This window comes from Manis pentadactyla, chromosome 14 (genome assembly GCF_030020395.1).
Source record: "Manis pentadactyla isolate mManPen7 chromosome 14, mManPen7.hap1, whole genome shotgun sequence".
NCBI classification, from domain to species: domain Eukaryota; kingdom Metazoa; phylum Chordata; class Mammalia; order Pholidota; family Manidae; genus Manis; species Manis pentadactyla.
In genome coordinates, this window is record NC_080032.1 from 83,137,680 (window position 1) to 83,154,180 (window position 16,501).

A 16,501-nucleotide genomic window follows, 5' to 3' on the forward strand; every position below is an offset into this window, starting at 1 on the left:
GAGAGCTTTTTCAGATTGTTGCAATGTTCCTATAAGGCTCAACACCTGGAGTAAGACACCATATTCCAGAAGTGACACCTGGATTTACCTAACACAGATTCTTGCCTCATCAAAATTAGGACTAATTGAGAAACTGCTGAATTTCCTAAATATTGCTTGCATTCAACCTGACACAGGACTCAGACCTGAGGACTGCACCCCAGCCCTGCAGGGCTTTGCCACGAAGCTCGGCTTTGGCTGCCATGGATAAATGCATGCATGGTTGGGCTTTGCTTTGGTGCCTTTGATCCCTCCCAGCCAATCAGAAACATGCATTGGCTCCTAACTAAATGGAAGGACCAATGGGATTTAATTTTTATTGCTTCCATCTCTGATTGGGGGATTAAGACACGCATATATTTAAGGAAGGGAAAGAACAGTGAAGATGCTAAGTGTGAATAAAAGAAGATCATCACGTGAAATGAGATCCAGCAGACTGTGGTCACGTGCCAAGGGACTGACGTAAAGCGTAACTGCGGTGGGGCTGGTGAGCAGCCTGGGCAGGTATCACGGATGAAGTGGGATTTGATCTGGGCTTCAGATAGGTCAGTGGTTCTCAGCTTCCCTGGACATGAGGGTCATGTGGGGAGGTTTTAAATGACAAGTGAGATTTCCTGGACAAACATAAGAGGAGTGAGGTGCCATGAGAAGGAAAAGAAGTTTAAAAGAAACAAAGCTTCTTTGGCCACAGTAAAAAGTTATTAGTGTTGGAGGAAACAAAGAAAGAAAAGTTACCTTCCATCTGATTTTTAAATAGCCTTGTGTGCCAGCCCAAGAATTTTGGAGATAGCTTTGGCTCAGGATAGTGGGGTCTATCTAGCCACAACACCTGAATTTTATAGCTGGAGAAAGATATTAGAATTCCTCTGTGTCATATAACTCCTCGCTTCCCATTTCTGCCCCCTGTTTGGAAGCCTAAGTTGGACAGAAATTAAGTGTAGATGTGCTAATACTTCACTTGTTCCTCGTTCTCTCATATGCCGGAGGCCAGGTGTTGCCCTGGGGCTGTGGGAATTCATACAGTACAACTGCTGGGTAGGATTCCCGGGTACTGGCCAGAAGGGGGCACTGCTGAGGCAGCAGAGCCAGAGGCTCCAGCGGGTAACCAGGCCGCGCTGGGCTGTCATCCCCCTTAGGAGGGCGAGGGGCCTCTGCCCTGGCCCCTCCTGTATCACACCGATACTTTCACTTTGGCTTTGATCCACTTGCTACTTGGGTTTGTTTTGCCATTGCTCTTTTTTTATTTTTTTATTTTTTGGCATGTCTCGGCTTCTTTCTTTTTTCCCTTGGGTGGGTCTGGGTAAAGCTCTGATCATATTGTGGGTCATACTAAGCTGAGACAGGCTGGATGGACGGATGGACGGATGGATGGATGATAGATAGTTTTCTGGAGGCCACCTAACTAGGAGGAAATGGCACCATTTACAGCTGGCATTTCATAAGCTTCTTTGCAGATAAAAATCTGTCAGATCTTAAAAGAAGGTAAATTTCACACGACTGCACAAATTCAGGCACTTGAACACAGCCTATTAACCATAATCTCTGCTTATTCATTTAATAACTTAAAAGGTTATTTCGAGTACTTTATGTTTTAGCATTAAATGTGCTTTCTCACAGCTGGCCGGCTAGCAGGTTAGCGTCTCCTGGCTGAACAAGAGCGCTGAGGGGATCAAACTCACATCCTGAAGCCGGGGCCACCCTCTTCCTGTGCTGCTTCCTCTGAACTGAAGTTAGAACACTGTGTGGCCACTTCCTGTGGCCTACACGGAAGCTTCGGTTTCTGCCATCTGCCCTCACTCACATGTTCATTACTGAGCAGCCGCAGGCTGGAAGGGGCAGACTTTTGCCCAAATATCAGTGACCTGGGGAGTTAAGGTTTGCTACTTGGTCCGTTGAAATAAGAGAAATAGGCTTTATCAGACACTGAGAGTCAATGTTTCCTGGGATTTTTTTGTGTGTAGCCTTTCTTGTAGGTTGTGGCATGTTGGCTATGCAATTATCACAGCTGTTACCTTGTTTACTCTTCATTTATATTTCTGCTGTCTGATTTTACCAAAAGGTGTACTATGGCCACTTTTGTAAAAAGAAATGCAACTCTCAGTTACTCTGCGATAAGGAAATATTTGTTGAGTACTCTGGTCTCAAGCTAAGTGATGAGAGAAGAAAGAAAGAGTGGAGACAAAATTATATTTTTGTTAAGCGCAGCCCTGGAGACAAACTTATAAAATATGAGCAATTAGAGAATACGTGAATACTACAGTGAGAGATACAACAGCTACAGTACACGTTCTGAAAAGGTAATGTTCATGTGCACTGACGTGTTCATCTGAAACCTGGGGTTGGACTAATGGGTGGGATTTAATTTCCAAAAAGTGGGAGGAAAACGAACAAAATCCTGGGAGAATGTTCCAATTGCAAAATGCAGCCCTGGTGTGACAAAATAGAAACCAATGTGGAAAAAGCAATCTGCCTTAGGTAGATTAGTATGGAAACAATACCCAGAATACTCTATATGGGGGAGCAAGTGCTTCTTCATGTAAGCAGGGAAAGTCATTTCAGGTCTATATTATTTATATGTATTTATATTTATGTACTAGCTGTGTATAGGTTTTCACAGAGCGGACCTGTCATCATGGAGTTCATCTTTAGTTTGGGTTCCGTTAAGGCACATTTTCCACTGATAATTTTAAATAACCCAGGCAAAAAGTTGGATAAACTCCTCCTAGCCTCCTTCTAAGACTTTCACAAAGTGCTTTACATTTACAAAGTCCCTGCACATCATTGTATTTGATAAGTCTGTCATGTAAGCACATCAATAGCAAGATAAATAGATCTACAAATCAAGAAAACTATATTCAGAGAAGTTGTGGCATATCTAATAAATGGCTGGCTCAGGACGAGAATCCAGGTTTTCCACTCCTATGGCAGCAGAGATGCATTCATAAGCAAGTGACCTCTTTAATTTACCTTGCTGTCATGGTAAACCACTAGAGAACTTACCTGTGTAACTTCCCTAATCATGGCTTTAGAAAATGTGATTGAAAAGATGGTGCTGTGTAAATGATAAGAGTTGAAGTGTGTTCCCCCAAAATTCATAAGGTAAAGTCCTGACCCCAGTGCCTTAGAAAGTGACTGTATTTGGAAATGGAGTCAGTGCAGATGTAACTAGTTAAGATGAAGTCATACTAAAGAAGGGTGTGAGCTCATAATCCAATATGAGTAGTATTTTTATGAAAAGAGGGAATTTGGACACAAAGGCACACACCCAGGAAGAAAACCATGTGAAGCTTGGAGCTATGCTCTCTCAAGCCAAAGAACTACCAGGGGCCAGGAGAGAGGCCTGGGATGGGTCCTTCCCCAGATTCTGCAGAGGGCGCAGAGCTTTGCCAGCACCTTGATTTTGGACTTGTCGCCTCCAGAACTGTGAGACAACACATTTCTGTTGTTCTGAGCCACCCAGGTTGCAGTGTGTTGGCATGGCAGCCCTAGGAAATTAATACAGTGAGTAATGGAGCAATAAGTGTGATGAAGTAATAGAAACAATAATATAACATGAATAAAGTAAGCTTAAGGTCTTCCTCTGAACATCAGTGTTAAGACATCCAGAAAGTAAATCTTTTGATAGAATCAAACACTTTAAAAAGATAAGTTCAGTGTTGTCCTGGTATCTCTCTAACTTGCATTAGAGATTAACCAACTTTCATGTTCAGAAGGAATAATAAGGTCACCTAGCTCAACCATCTATTGGATACTTGAGGATCTTCAGCAAGGAACCAGCAGAGTGGCTTTTCAGCCTCTGCTTTGCTACAACTGCCAGCTCCAAAGGCAACCCACTCTATCTTTAGCAGCTCTGATGATTAAAATATGATTTTTTATATTAAAAGGAACTATCTATAGCTTTCACCCATTTGTTATAGTTCAGTTTCTTAAAGGAAGAAAGAACAAATTTAATTCCCTTTTTACGTTAGTCCTCTCATTGTTGGACAGCTACCATGTCCTTCCTAAGTCATTTGCTCTCTAAACTAGCCATTGAGTTCTTCCAACTATTACTCGTATGACATAGTTTTTAGTTTTTTAACCTACCTGACCAACTCCATTAAATGTGTTCCAGTTTATCATATCGAAATATTGTTGAAGGTCACAATAATACAGATTAGAATAGAATTAAATGTACTATTATTCTAGATACTATCCTTCAATAAATGCAACCTGAGACTAACCTTGGGAGCATCACAGTGTTCAGCAATATTGCACTAAAATTAGCTAAAATCCCTCAATCATTTTCCCGCTAGATAAGCTGCATGATGATAACCTGTGGCTTGATCATCAAGTAGCATAAGGGGCCTGGCACACTGTCAGAGCTGACAAGCCATTTAATGAATGGATGAATGAATGAGTATATATATATATAGTACATATATACTAATACTAATCCATGCATTCCCCCCAAACTTGCACGGTTATTTTTTTTTATTGCGATGGGAGAGTACTTATTGTACTTCATTTTGTTTAATTCTGCCAGAGATAAATACCTTCTAGCCAGACAAGAATCCATCACCTATCTTTCTGACAGCAAAGATCTTCCTTGTATTTACAAATTGTTTCTTCTCAACACTCCAACAGCATTGAGGAAAATAGTCATCTTAAGACTTGTTTTACATCTGTTCTCCAGCCAAGACTTTCTCTATGTCCCAGATAAGTTTAAACCTTCTGCTTTCTCTATCTTTAAGGTGCTGATACAACATGTAGCATGTGTATGAATTTAGTAGATTAGGTATGTAGGCATATATATATACATATTTATAGGTGACTACACCATCAGAATTTTGACAATAACTTTAAAGGCTGTGTTTAGTCCTTTGTTAGTAGTTACAACAGTGACTTAGGAGATCAGTTTTGTGCTTATCTGTATATGACAACCGAAAACTACAACTGTATGTAAAGAAAGGAATAGTCTGACCTGCATTCCATTTCCACTTTCCCAATGAATTATTCAATATCCTGAAATAATTGAGGAGGTCTCTTGTGCCGGATTTTCTACATATTAAAAGGAAGAAAATTCTTCTCCCTGACTCACAGGGATCTTAAAGGGCTCAAGAGATATATTTATAAAGCACTGTATGAATTAGAAGAAAACTTACTTTGACAGCATCTCGAAGGAGACAGGAATGCCCTATAAACCAGGAAAAATCAATGTTTTAGATTCTTCCTTAAATAAGTAGTTCTCACAAGAAATATTTTGAATAGCTTGAGTTCTGTATTGGCTGTGCTTTGGCTCTCATAGTTGCCTTACTGTCAAGTTAATTTAATTATAGTCATTTTATTTTATTTCATTTTATTTATTTATTTTTTATTTTTTAATTTTTTATTAAGGTATGATTGGTATACACTCTTATGAACGTTTCACATCAAAAAACAATGTGGTTACTACATTTGCCCATATTATCAAGTCCCCACCCACACCCCAGTACAGTTACTGTCCATCAGTGCAGCAAGATGTCACAGATCCACTATGTGCCTTCTCTGTGATACACTTCTCCCCGTGACCCCCACACCATGTGTACTAAACATAATACCCCTCAGTCCCCTTCCCCCTCCCTCCCCACCCGCCCTCCCACACCCCTCCCCTTTGTTAACCACTAGTTCATTCTTGGAGTCTCTGAGTCTGCTGCTATTTTTTTTTTCAGTTTTGCTTCATTGTTATACTCCACAAATGAGGGAAATCATTTGGCACTTGTCTTTCTCCACCTGGCTTATTTCACTAAGCATAATGTCCTCCAGCTCCATCCATGTTGTTGCAAATGGTAGGATTTATTTCTTTATTATGGCTGAATTGTATTCCATTGTGTATATGTACCACATCTTCTTTATCCATTCATCTACTGATGGACACTTAGGTTGCTTCCATTTCTTGGCTATTGTAAATAGTGCTGCAATAAACATAGGGGTGCATATGTCTTTTTGAATTGTGAATGGAATTGTTTTCCTGATTTCTCTCTCTGCTGGTTCATTGTTAGTGTATAGGAATGCCACAGATTTCTGTGTATTAATTTTGTATCCTGGAACTTTGCTGAATTCAGATAATAGATCTAGTAGTTTTGGAGTGGATTCTTTAGGGTTTTTTATGTACAGTATCATGTCATCTGCACACAGGGACTGTTTAACTTCTTTCTTGCCAATCTGAATGTCTTTCATTTCTTTGTGTTGTTTAATTGCCGTAATTGTAGTCATTTTAATGAGAAGAGATTCCATGTTAGTTTTTTTCTTTTTAAATGAAACATGAATAAATCTTCAGTTTTCCATTTAAATGGCAATCAAAAATTCTAAAAACATAAAAACAGATGATCCAGGAGATTTTATTTTAGTGGCATAAACTGAAACCACATTCATCAACTAAGAGTACAGCACATATAATAACAATGAGCACCGATACAAGGAGTTTCCATTTTGTCTTTGTTAGAAGAGCTACGAAGGAGATGCTGACATGGTTTTTGTTTGTTTGTTTGTTTTTCACTCTCCTAGTTGGAAATCCAAACTTTGTGTTGGGATATGACATTCTCTATAAATCTCATAAAGGACATAGAAAAAAATGTTACTCATAAACAGCCATTTGGTGGCCCATTACTACAGCACGTTGCCTAAATGGCTGTATATTTTAGAAAAATAGGGAACTCCCTGCCCCACACTACTTATTACCATGGAGCTTGCAGCCTTATGTTATTTTCAGGTAAATCCAATTTCTAAATGTCCCATCATTTCTGTAAGTATATCCTTATGAACCAGAATACAAGTCAGACATGCTATTTAACATATTGACATTTTTTTCCATATTATTAATTATACCCAGCCACTTCTTAAAGAACTGCAGAGTATGTCTTCTGCTGGAAGACATTTTACCATGTGTTAAAAATATGGTGACTAAAAACTCCCAAAGTATGTTTAGGAATATTTTATTCTATTTATTGAGAATAAATGCACACTCATCGAGATGCTACCAAACGAAAGTATTTGAATCTGGACCTGAACAATATAAGGCCCATACTTAAGTCTCTGGCTTCTCCTTCTACCTCTGCCCTAAAAACAAAGCACATGTGTTCTCTTGAGAAAAAAAAAAAAATTGCTAAATGTAGTGACCCATTTCCAGGCTTTGTTCTTGCTGACCTGCCTGCCCCGTTTACCACTGGTCCTCCTGTCCTCGGTGGTTCTGCCGCATGGCTGCGACCTCTGCCGTTGGTTTCTATTTTATTTCTCTAGCTGCTCTTTCTCTGACCCATTTTTTATCTTTTCTATGTAGGGTTACTCAGGATGCTCTCTTGTCTCTGTCTTCTTTCACTTTCACTTGGCAAAATTATCCTTTATATTCTATTCCGTATGCAAGGTGACCCCCAAATTTGTGTCCAGCCTTCAGCTGCTTCCAGATCCCCAAAAAGGCTGAACACCAAAAACAGGACACCCAGAAAATTGCAGTAAAGCAAAGAAAGAAACAAATCTTAAGAGCAACTGGAAAGAAGGAGAAGTTACATTCAGGAAAACTACAGTTAAGAATTAGGACCAATGTCTCAGAAACAATGAGAGTCAAAAGATAATGCATGTTATCTTTAAAATGCTGAAAATAAAAACCTGCCAACTTAGAATTCTCTACCTAAGGTAGGTGCTATTATTACCCACCTCATAGGGCTTAGATGAGAATTAAGTGTGTTAATATAATAAATCACTTAGAACTGTATCTGGCCCACCATAAACTCTAAGGAATTACACAAAATAAAAAGTATGTTGCACTTGGGACTGTAAATTGCTACAATCTCTCTTGGAAAAAAATTGCCAGAAACAAAGAGCATCAAACATTCTAACATATTTTACTTTTCTCCAATCATGATCTGCTAATATTAAGACAGGACAGTTCTGATAGAAGGTATGCTCATGAGAACAGGGACTCTTTGTAGGTCACTGCATGCCTCAGCACCTTGAACAAGCACCTAGACAATCTATAAATTAGCTCACACCATGGGTATGAGAAAATCTTTTCTTAATAATAATTTATAATATATATGTTGCAACTAAGTAGACAAGAAAGAAAAAGACCAACAATTGACATTTAGACCCATTTAATCCTTAAAAACTGAAATTGGGTTGTTTGTATAAGTGCAAGTAATTCTGCAAATGCCTGTATCTGCACCACAGTTATCAGCTCTTTCATTTTCAAAAGATCCCAGGGAGGAATGTAAAATCACCCATTGGGTTCCCTTTTTCCTAAAAGCTTTAGTGCTTCTTATAATTCAGGTTCAGAATGAAACATTGAAAAAGGCAAGCATTCAAGCCAGGCTTAGAAACCAGAAGTCTGAAATGTTTAGGACTAAATTGTTTATTCTGACACTTACTACTCATTACAAATCAAGAGTTTTAACGCTGGAGGGACCCTTCGAGAGCATAATCCCTCCATATTATAGATAAGCAAACAGCTCGGTGAGGTTACGGTGCTAACTGGAAACAGCCGAGGCCGGAACCCAGGCCTTTTCTTTGACATTCAAGGGGAGTATTTAGTGGACCCCGGCCTTGGGAGTTTTCTTGAATAGCCTCCCTCACTTTCTCCACTCAAACCCTTTCTGTATTAGATTTTTCTTGCTGATGGATGTCAGAAATAGAGTTAGGTCAAGAGCAGTATCCAAATTCTTTCTGAGGATACAGTGCAAGGGTTAGATGAGTTTCTTCTCATAAGTTGAAAGCAATAGAATCCTGTGGGTAAATTTCTCTGGGCATTTAGGGAAGGTTTTTATTTTGCTGTCATCCTGAAGGGAGGTAGAGTTTGTTTGTGCTCTTAAGTGAGTTGCACTATTTATCTCTTCATCTAATGGACAGCTTTGACATTAGTAAGGAGAAACCTACAGCTTGAGCTGGAAAACAAGGATTTTTTTGGCTATTTATAAGTACTACCTTCAGGAAAGTGGTGACTTACGTATTAAAGTAAAAAATCATTTATGATGACTACTGTAAGTGCAAATTTTTTTTTTCTCCATTCTCTACTCTTTCCTCTCTTTAACCTCTTTCCCATCTCCTAATTAGGATTTCTGGAGCCTGACGGATATATTTTGAATACTAAGTGTCTGTTTTCAATTAAAAAAAAATTCAAATGTCCTAGCTACTTTTTAATTCCTTCTTCTCTTCAAACTGTATTCAAGCTGAGCTAAAGTTTAACCACTTGAAATACCCCTCCTATTTGATTTTTTTTTTCTTTATGATTTCAAAACCATTTTTGACACCTTGTTTCCTGATAAACAGTCTGTCTCACAGTCAGGTTTCTCTCCTATTTAATCCTGCACTCAGGCATGATGCTATATGCCTAAGAATAATAAATCATTATTATTACCCCCAGTGTGAGAAAATGAGTTCGTTTTAGCATCATAGGAGTAAGTGACCTTCTATTTTAAATGGAAAAACAACTACATATGGATGGTGCTTGCTTTTGTGACCTGCCCCTTGTCACCGTCAGCACCTGATGTCACAAGAAAATTTGTCTCTAAGTACCACAAGAGACAAAAGTTCAACCTATTTGAACTTTTTCCCCATTGCCCTATGTAGAGACTTAATCATATTTCACGCAGAGTGATATTTCATTATTTCCATTGTTAAAGAGAAATTATGTTGACAGTTGCTAAAAATGGCAAGAAAGAACCATGCGCCACCATTGCGAAAGAGGTCAGGGCTATTGCAATAGGGGATAGAACTAACTCAACTCCAAAAAAGAAAACAAACAACCCAAGGACAAGTGGGGACTTACGGCTGGCAGATAGGACACAGGAGAGGTGGGCAAATTACTACGAAGAGCTTGTTTAGATATTAGCTGGATCAGGTATCAAGAGAGGGGAGGACTCTGAATAAATTGGCTCAACAGAATTTTTTGCTAATACTGGGTTCAGTGGGTCCCAATATCAAGGCCTGGTCGAGAAGAGGGCCCTGAGCAGCCTGACTGGTCAGGGAGGTAGTCTTTGTCACCATACTCTTTCTAAATTGGGATTTGCCCACGTCAGAATGCTAGAGGTAGCATACTCGTTCTTTTATAGCGCTGGAGAATAAGCTTTGTCATTATTCGTCATGCTGTTACAGATGAGTGACACCAGGTGCCTTCATCAGAACAAAATCTTTTAGCAGAACTGCACACACAAGGGCAATTTGTTCCCAGTGAAATCTAGGAAATCTGATCAACCTCATGGATGGTGAGAATATTTATAATATTTATATTGTGCTATTTGCCAGGCAGTGTCCTGAGTCATTTGTATAAATCAATCTCTTTAATCCTCACTTTAATCCAATCTCTTTAATCGTTTTAGGCAAATCCCGTTGTTATCCTAATCCTAGGAGTATAGGCAGAGAAAGTGAAGTGCAGAGCGCTTACAAACCTTGTCCAGAGTGGCTTAATTAAAATGTCAGGGTTGTGATTAGACCCTAAGCACATGACTTGATGATGACACTCAGAGGCATTCCAGCGTCTGTAAACCTCTTTCCCTCTGTGTCCCTAAGCAAGCACATACATTTGGGAGATGAAAAAGGGAAAGAGGAAGGATATGTATCTCCTGAAGTCCATATATTTTGGTGCATTTTTCACTTTTAGAACTCTTTATCTCTACTATCGAGTGCAGTGCTTAATACACAGCAGGTCATCGATAATTTTCATTGTTGATGTATGAATAATTGAATGATTTACAAGATGATACTCACTTCCTCATCACCAAGGAGATAATCACGTTATGTTTCTCAAACTCTGGCATGCCACGGGCTGCAATGACGGCATTGTAAGACAGGCGGTTTTGTCTGCATTTCACAATACACAGGTGGTTGCAGCGTGCATGGGCGCCCAGCCCGCAGAGCCTCCCCGTGTCAGCTTGGGGCGAGCTGGGCCTCAGGCACATGGGTGTAACCGTACGGTGAACCGTTGTTCCTCGGCGCTGGAGCCCCCCCGACGAAAAGCTGCTGGCCACGGGAGCCCCCTCCATTGCTCTTTAGACCTGATTTAAATTCCGCCCCGTGTCCTGCACAGCTCTGATTTATACATTCTGGCCCTGGAGAAACCCGAAACCAGAGAAATAAGAGGAACAGATAAGAGACAAACGAGCAACGAATGAAGTCCCAGATTCTGGTAAAGCTAATAGTAGGAGTGACAAGCTAAAATGAGTCTTGGGGCGAAAGACTGATCTTTTTAACCTCATTTTCACTTTCCTTCGTCTGCACCTCACTCATCAGAGCTCCTTTATCCTGAGAAATCAATGACTAATTTCCTGTGAAGAAGAACCAGTAGGCCTGCAATGTTCTACCTTGGTTACAAATGAGGCCTGGTGCACCCTGTGCTGTGAAGCACGAGCCAGTTACTGCAAGTTATTGGAAGGTTTGAATGAAGAAACATTGCTTTTCACTATGACTGCATGACATGAAATGCTGAGCTTTTCGGGGAGGGGGGACCGGGTGAGGTGGGGTGAGGTGGGGATGGTTGTCGCCAGGCTCTGAAACTGGATTCGGAGTGTGTGTGTGTTGTCAATGTCACTTTGGCACATCTGGTGCAAAGACACAGTCTAAGGGTTTTTGTATGGAGTTCACCCACAGAGCGCAGTAGAAGGGAACCTGAGAGCCCCAGGGGAGAATATGATACTTCGTTTGCATTTGATCATTTTATTAAGTTTGCCTGGAAAAATCGATTAAAAAGCAGAATTTAATTTTCATCACAACAGAGTTTATTTCAGTTCATGCCTGACAGTAGATCTGTGTGTGTTTTATTAAATAATCAGCTCCCAAGTGCTCAGAAGGCTGTGATGGCTTTATTCTGTCGGGCATGGGGGACTTAGAATATGGTCTTCATTCCCTAAATATTTCTCCTCCTTTTTTCTTCAACTGGCTTCTCTCCAGGGAACATGTTCAAAGCATATACATACTAAGGTAGTGATTTGTTAGAATTAAGCAATATTAAAAATATATATATTAATAGTATGTTGAAGTTGGAAAGTGAAATTAGTGCAAAAGTAGGAAAGATGTGTGGTTATATAAGCTAACTGTAGGGTCATCAAGTACTTAAAAGTCCTGCATGTTCTTGGTTAAAGCAAAGGGATATAAAAATAATGTTAATAGCAAGCTATTAGTTAGCTTTGTAAATAAAAAAACTTTAAGGGAAGTTGCTATCCTCTTTGAGTCTTAGTTATTTGTAATAGTCATGCCTATCTCATAGGATTATTACAATCCTATAGGAAATACATGTTATCCCATTTATATAGTAAATAGGGTAATACATGTGAAACCCTTAGCAGAAGGCTTGGCACAAAATGTCTTGGCTGTAGTTATTGTGATTATTGTTGATCAAAATTTACAGTTACAGGACAAAGTTTACAGTTATATTATACTCTAAGCAATTAGCATATTTCTTTTTTTCCAGAGGGAAAATTGTATGAAGGTGCTCTTGGAATACTTTATAATAATACTTTCAGTGTCTCAAGGAAGGACCAGAACCCCTGTAGGTCTCTGGCCTTTCTGGCTACTCAATTAAGATAAGACGGTAGGACAAGTGCTGATGTGGAAATGGTGAGATAAGCTGCAGAAGTTAATGAAGGCAGTTTATTCTCACTGGGGGGAGCTGCCAGAGCTTGGCCCCGACAGATGTCACTCAGTGCACCGTCAGCTGCCTCGGGGCCTCATCTTGTTTCAGTTCCAAACATGATTGAACCTCCCTTATTTCCAAACTGAGTAACATGTGGAGGTGAAGGTGCCTGTTCTCTACCATCGAGAATACTTAGGCAGGAGCATCTTCCTGTGACGGGTTGAGGTCATTCTCCTCGGTCCTTGTGCCGCTAACAAGGAAGTGAAAGGCAGAGACCCAGTAGTGAAGCAGAGTGAAGACTGACATGAGGCAGATCAACAGATTAACCAAAATTTAATGACCTACCTATGGGAAGTCATAGACGTGGGTTCCAAAGACAGTCAGAGGGAATAAGGTATATTGTCATCCTGAACCCAGGAGAAGGGAAGTCATTCACTGGAATATGGAAAAAGTGAATGTTTGATAAACAGAACACTTGATGGGCCACACAGAAACCATGGGGCCCAGTGAGGAATTTGAGCAGATTTCGCCACATCCCTTCCCATCCACCACACTAGGTTTATATTATAACATAGTTCTCTCATCTATGGTGATACTCTTCTGGAACAGTTCCTCTATCTAAATTCTTTTCATAGAGTTGTGTGTGTGTTGGGGGCACAGGAGGGGGGCAGAGTATCCTGATTCGTTGGGGATTTGATGGTTTTTCAGCTCAAAATAATCAGCCTGTCACAATGGCCCATCTTGGGGCAGCCTGTTGTTTGCTATTCCTTGTCCTTAGGTTTCAGTTTCCTAACTTTGAGGCATTACAGGCTTAGGTTTTGGTTGCCTTATGTAGGCTGCTGAGACATTAAAGCCACCTCAGTCTAATGGCTTCCTGATTTGATTATTTTAACGTTGTTAGATATCATTGTAGTTTTATTATATAGTTTCCTGCAGGAGTTAAACTGACTCTGAATAAAGGAGTTGGGAGAAAGGGGAATTGGTAGTGTTGTTCCTAAAACCCACAGTCACGCCTCTGTATTGGCTTCATTCATTGATTTAAGAGCATGTGATCTGAGAGTTGCCTTCAGATTCAAACCGTTGCTCTTCACTTCCGCTAGGGAAGGTCCACAAAACACTGAGACCGAGTCTTTGTTACTAAAGTAACTGTTAGGAGTTAATTAGCAGAAGTTCATATGCAAATTTTGCTCATATTTAAATATTGTTAAACTGTTAAGTCCCTTTTCCAAACTATTTTGGAAACCCAGACCTGTTTATAGTGGTGAGTTTCTTCCAAAACGAAATTCTAATTCATCCAAAATCATTTTGATTTAGCATTGTGGAGGAGGCATATATTTTCTGTCCATCTTATCAGAGAGCTTGGATATATATCTAATTTTCACACTTTTTTCATTCTACCTTGAATCATTTTTAGTCCTAGTTAGTCCCATCTGGTTTGGAACCAGTGTGTGGAGCCTCTTAAGGCCCCTAAACTGATATTTTGAATGATGATCTATAGACTATTAGATTCTTTCAGAGCCCAAGGAGCCATTAGGGAAGACAGTGGAGATGTCCTGTGGAGCACTGTGCACAAGCATGATGGAGGTGGTGAATTTGAAAGAATCAAGAACATACTATTTTTTGAAAACTTATTTTGCTTAGATCTTTTAAAAACAAAATTTTGAAAACAAAATTCAAAGCAAGTTTCAACTTTCCCTTTATATAGAGATTATTTTTCCTATCTTGGTGAAGAATAAAAGATCGCTTAGGAAGTACAGGTACCCCAGTCTCTGCAGGGCAGCCCAGGTGCTCTAACTGTTGTATTTCTGATTTCTGGTTTTTGTCAAGCGATTTGGTTCCTTGGTTGCTAAGAGCTAGGAAAACATTTTGTTCAAGGCATTTTGATTGGCAATATTAAAAAGAAGTTACTAGAAAATTTTGAGAAGAGGAATTAAAGAAAATAGAAACATTATAATGAAGATTTCTGAAACAAAACACTGTCAGTATAAATGGATAATGATTTCTCTATTATACCTGATATAATAGTTTCTTATTATCTACTTTACTCCTGACAATTAACGTGCATGCTCCCTTTCATCTCTCTTAGGGTTAGTGAACAATGAATGGGTAATTTTAGATGATGGGAAGAAGTAGTCCCTTTTGTTTCATAATTTTCTTCTCCATGTATACGTATAGCATTTGCCCCAAGACTTTCTGCATCAGCCTTTTGGACACTTGCCTTTTACACGGGAAGATTCATAACTGATTGTCTCCAAGCAGTTTTATCCAGGCAGATTGCTTTGTTAAACAATCAATTTTTCAAGAACACTATGAAATAAGAATTATTAGTGTCAGCCAAGGTAACCTGAAAAAGCAGCGTTCTCTTGACTTCAGGAAAAAATTTTTTTTCCTAAGAATTTTTATGTGGCATTTAGTTTCCCAGGGCAATTAACATCTGTTTTTAACACTAGGACAGAAAAGAGCTCCAAACTATGTGTATTCCATTGGTACACTTAAATAAATTGGCTGCCATTTTGTTTTCTTTTAAAGAGTTGGTTTTTTCAAACCTCATTACCTTTACCAAACTAATTTACCTTCTTTGCGAAATATTTCAATAATCACACCTTTGATATTGGTTGTTGTGTTTCCAAATGAAACAAAAAAATAGTCAGGATTCTTCATTTTATAATAATCTCTGCTCTCTCTCATAGGTCACATTGACTTTAAAAGTTTAAATTTTAAACAACTAATTATTTTTAAGTATTGTGTTACCAAAAAAGTTCACTGAGAAACTTGCTATAAAACTGATTATTTTTGCAGTGATTCATTCTGATTTTTTTCATTCATGTTCTAGAAGGAAATCTTAATCTTCCCTGAAGTGTGGAGACCCCTAAGTGACATCTGTAGCATCGTAGGGTGAAACTCATAAAAGAATGTCTTTATCTTGGGCAGAAGAAAAGCAAAGAGGCTCTTAAGGTTGGTTTTTTGTTTGTTTTTTTTTTCCTTCTTCTTCTTCAGGAACTCAGCATTTTTCTTTTTGCAGTTATTCAGTTTTGACATTCTTTGTAATTAGGTCAACAGTGGTTGTTTTTAAGAGCATTTCCACCATGACAGAGGGTATTCTAACACCCATCTTCCCCACTGAGTATGGCCTGTTGAGCTTCCATTTAGGGTTTACCTGTTGTATGACCATTGATGTATTTTGGAGTTGTAGTCTGTGTTTAATTCTTCCAATGATGGAGTAACAAGATAGGATAAAGTGTGAGGTTCCTGAAAGGTATCGATTAAGTCCCTATGAAAAACTCATGTGTGACCCTTGGGGATGTGATTTTTAAACCAGCTCCACAGGTGGTCCAGGTGGGTATCACTTTTCTAGCAACCCCACTTAAATCATGATGTTCCTGCTGACCGTTTCATTCCTCAATGTAAAGAAAATACAATGAAAAATAAAGTTCTGAGCAACCAAAAGAAACTGGTTAGTGGAGTAAAGGTGTCAGAAACTTTGTAAAGAGACCGTCTCCATTTGTTCCTTGATCCATTCATTCATTCAAGAAGTCTTTATTGAGAGCCTGGCAAGTGGTGGGCTGTGCACCAAATCCCCAGGATACAGTGTTGAGCAAAAGCAACTAGTGTTCCTGCCCTCATGGACTCTAAAATCTAGTGGGGCAGCAATTTTAATCAATATTATCATACAGAGAAGTGTGACTTACAGCTGTGATAAGTATGACGGAGAAAGGTACATGGAATGACCTTGAATTACAGAGTAGACCGAATATAGAAGGCCAGGGAAGGGGTCTCAGTAGAAGTGATAAACTGACCTCTGAAGGGTAACTAGGAGTTGATAAGACAAAGATGGGCTGGAGTATGTTCCAGGAAAGGGAACAAGATTTATCATGCAGACTGTAAACA

General features: G+C 39.3%; 1 protein-coding gene across 3 annotated transcripts in view; it reads left to right on the forward strand.

Annotated features, from left to right (window-relative positions):
- Window positions 1–16,501, forward strand: part of FAR2 (fatty acyl-CoA reductase 2) — a 115,600-nt gene that overhangs the window by 43,799 nt on the left and 55,300 nt on the right. Inside the window, exon 2 of one of the 3 annotated variants that reach the window (XM_057492224.1) lies at window positions 15,447–15,568. The exons of the other annotated variants lie outside the window; for them this stretch is intronic. The gene's annotated coding sequence lies outside the window, so the exon portion shown is untranslated. The remainder of the gene's footprint in view (window positions 1–15,446; window positions 15,569–16,501) is intronic. 3 annotated transcript variants of the gene reach the window in all.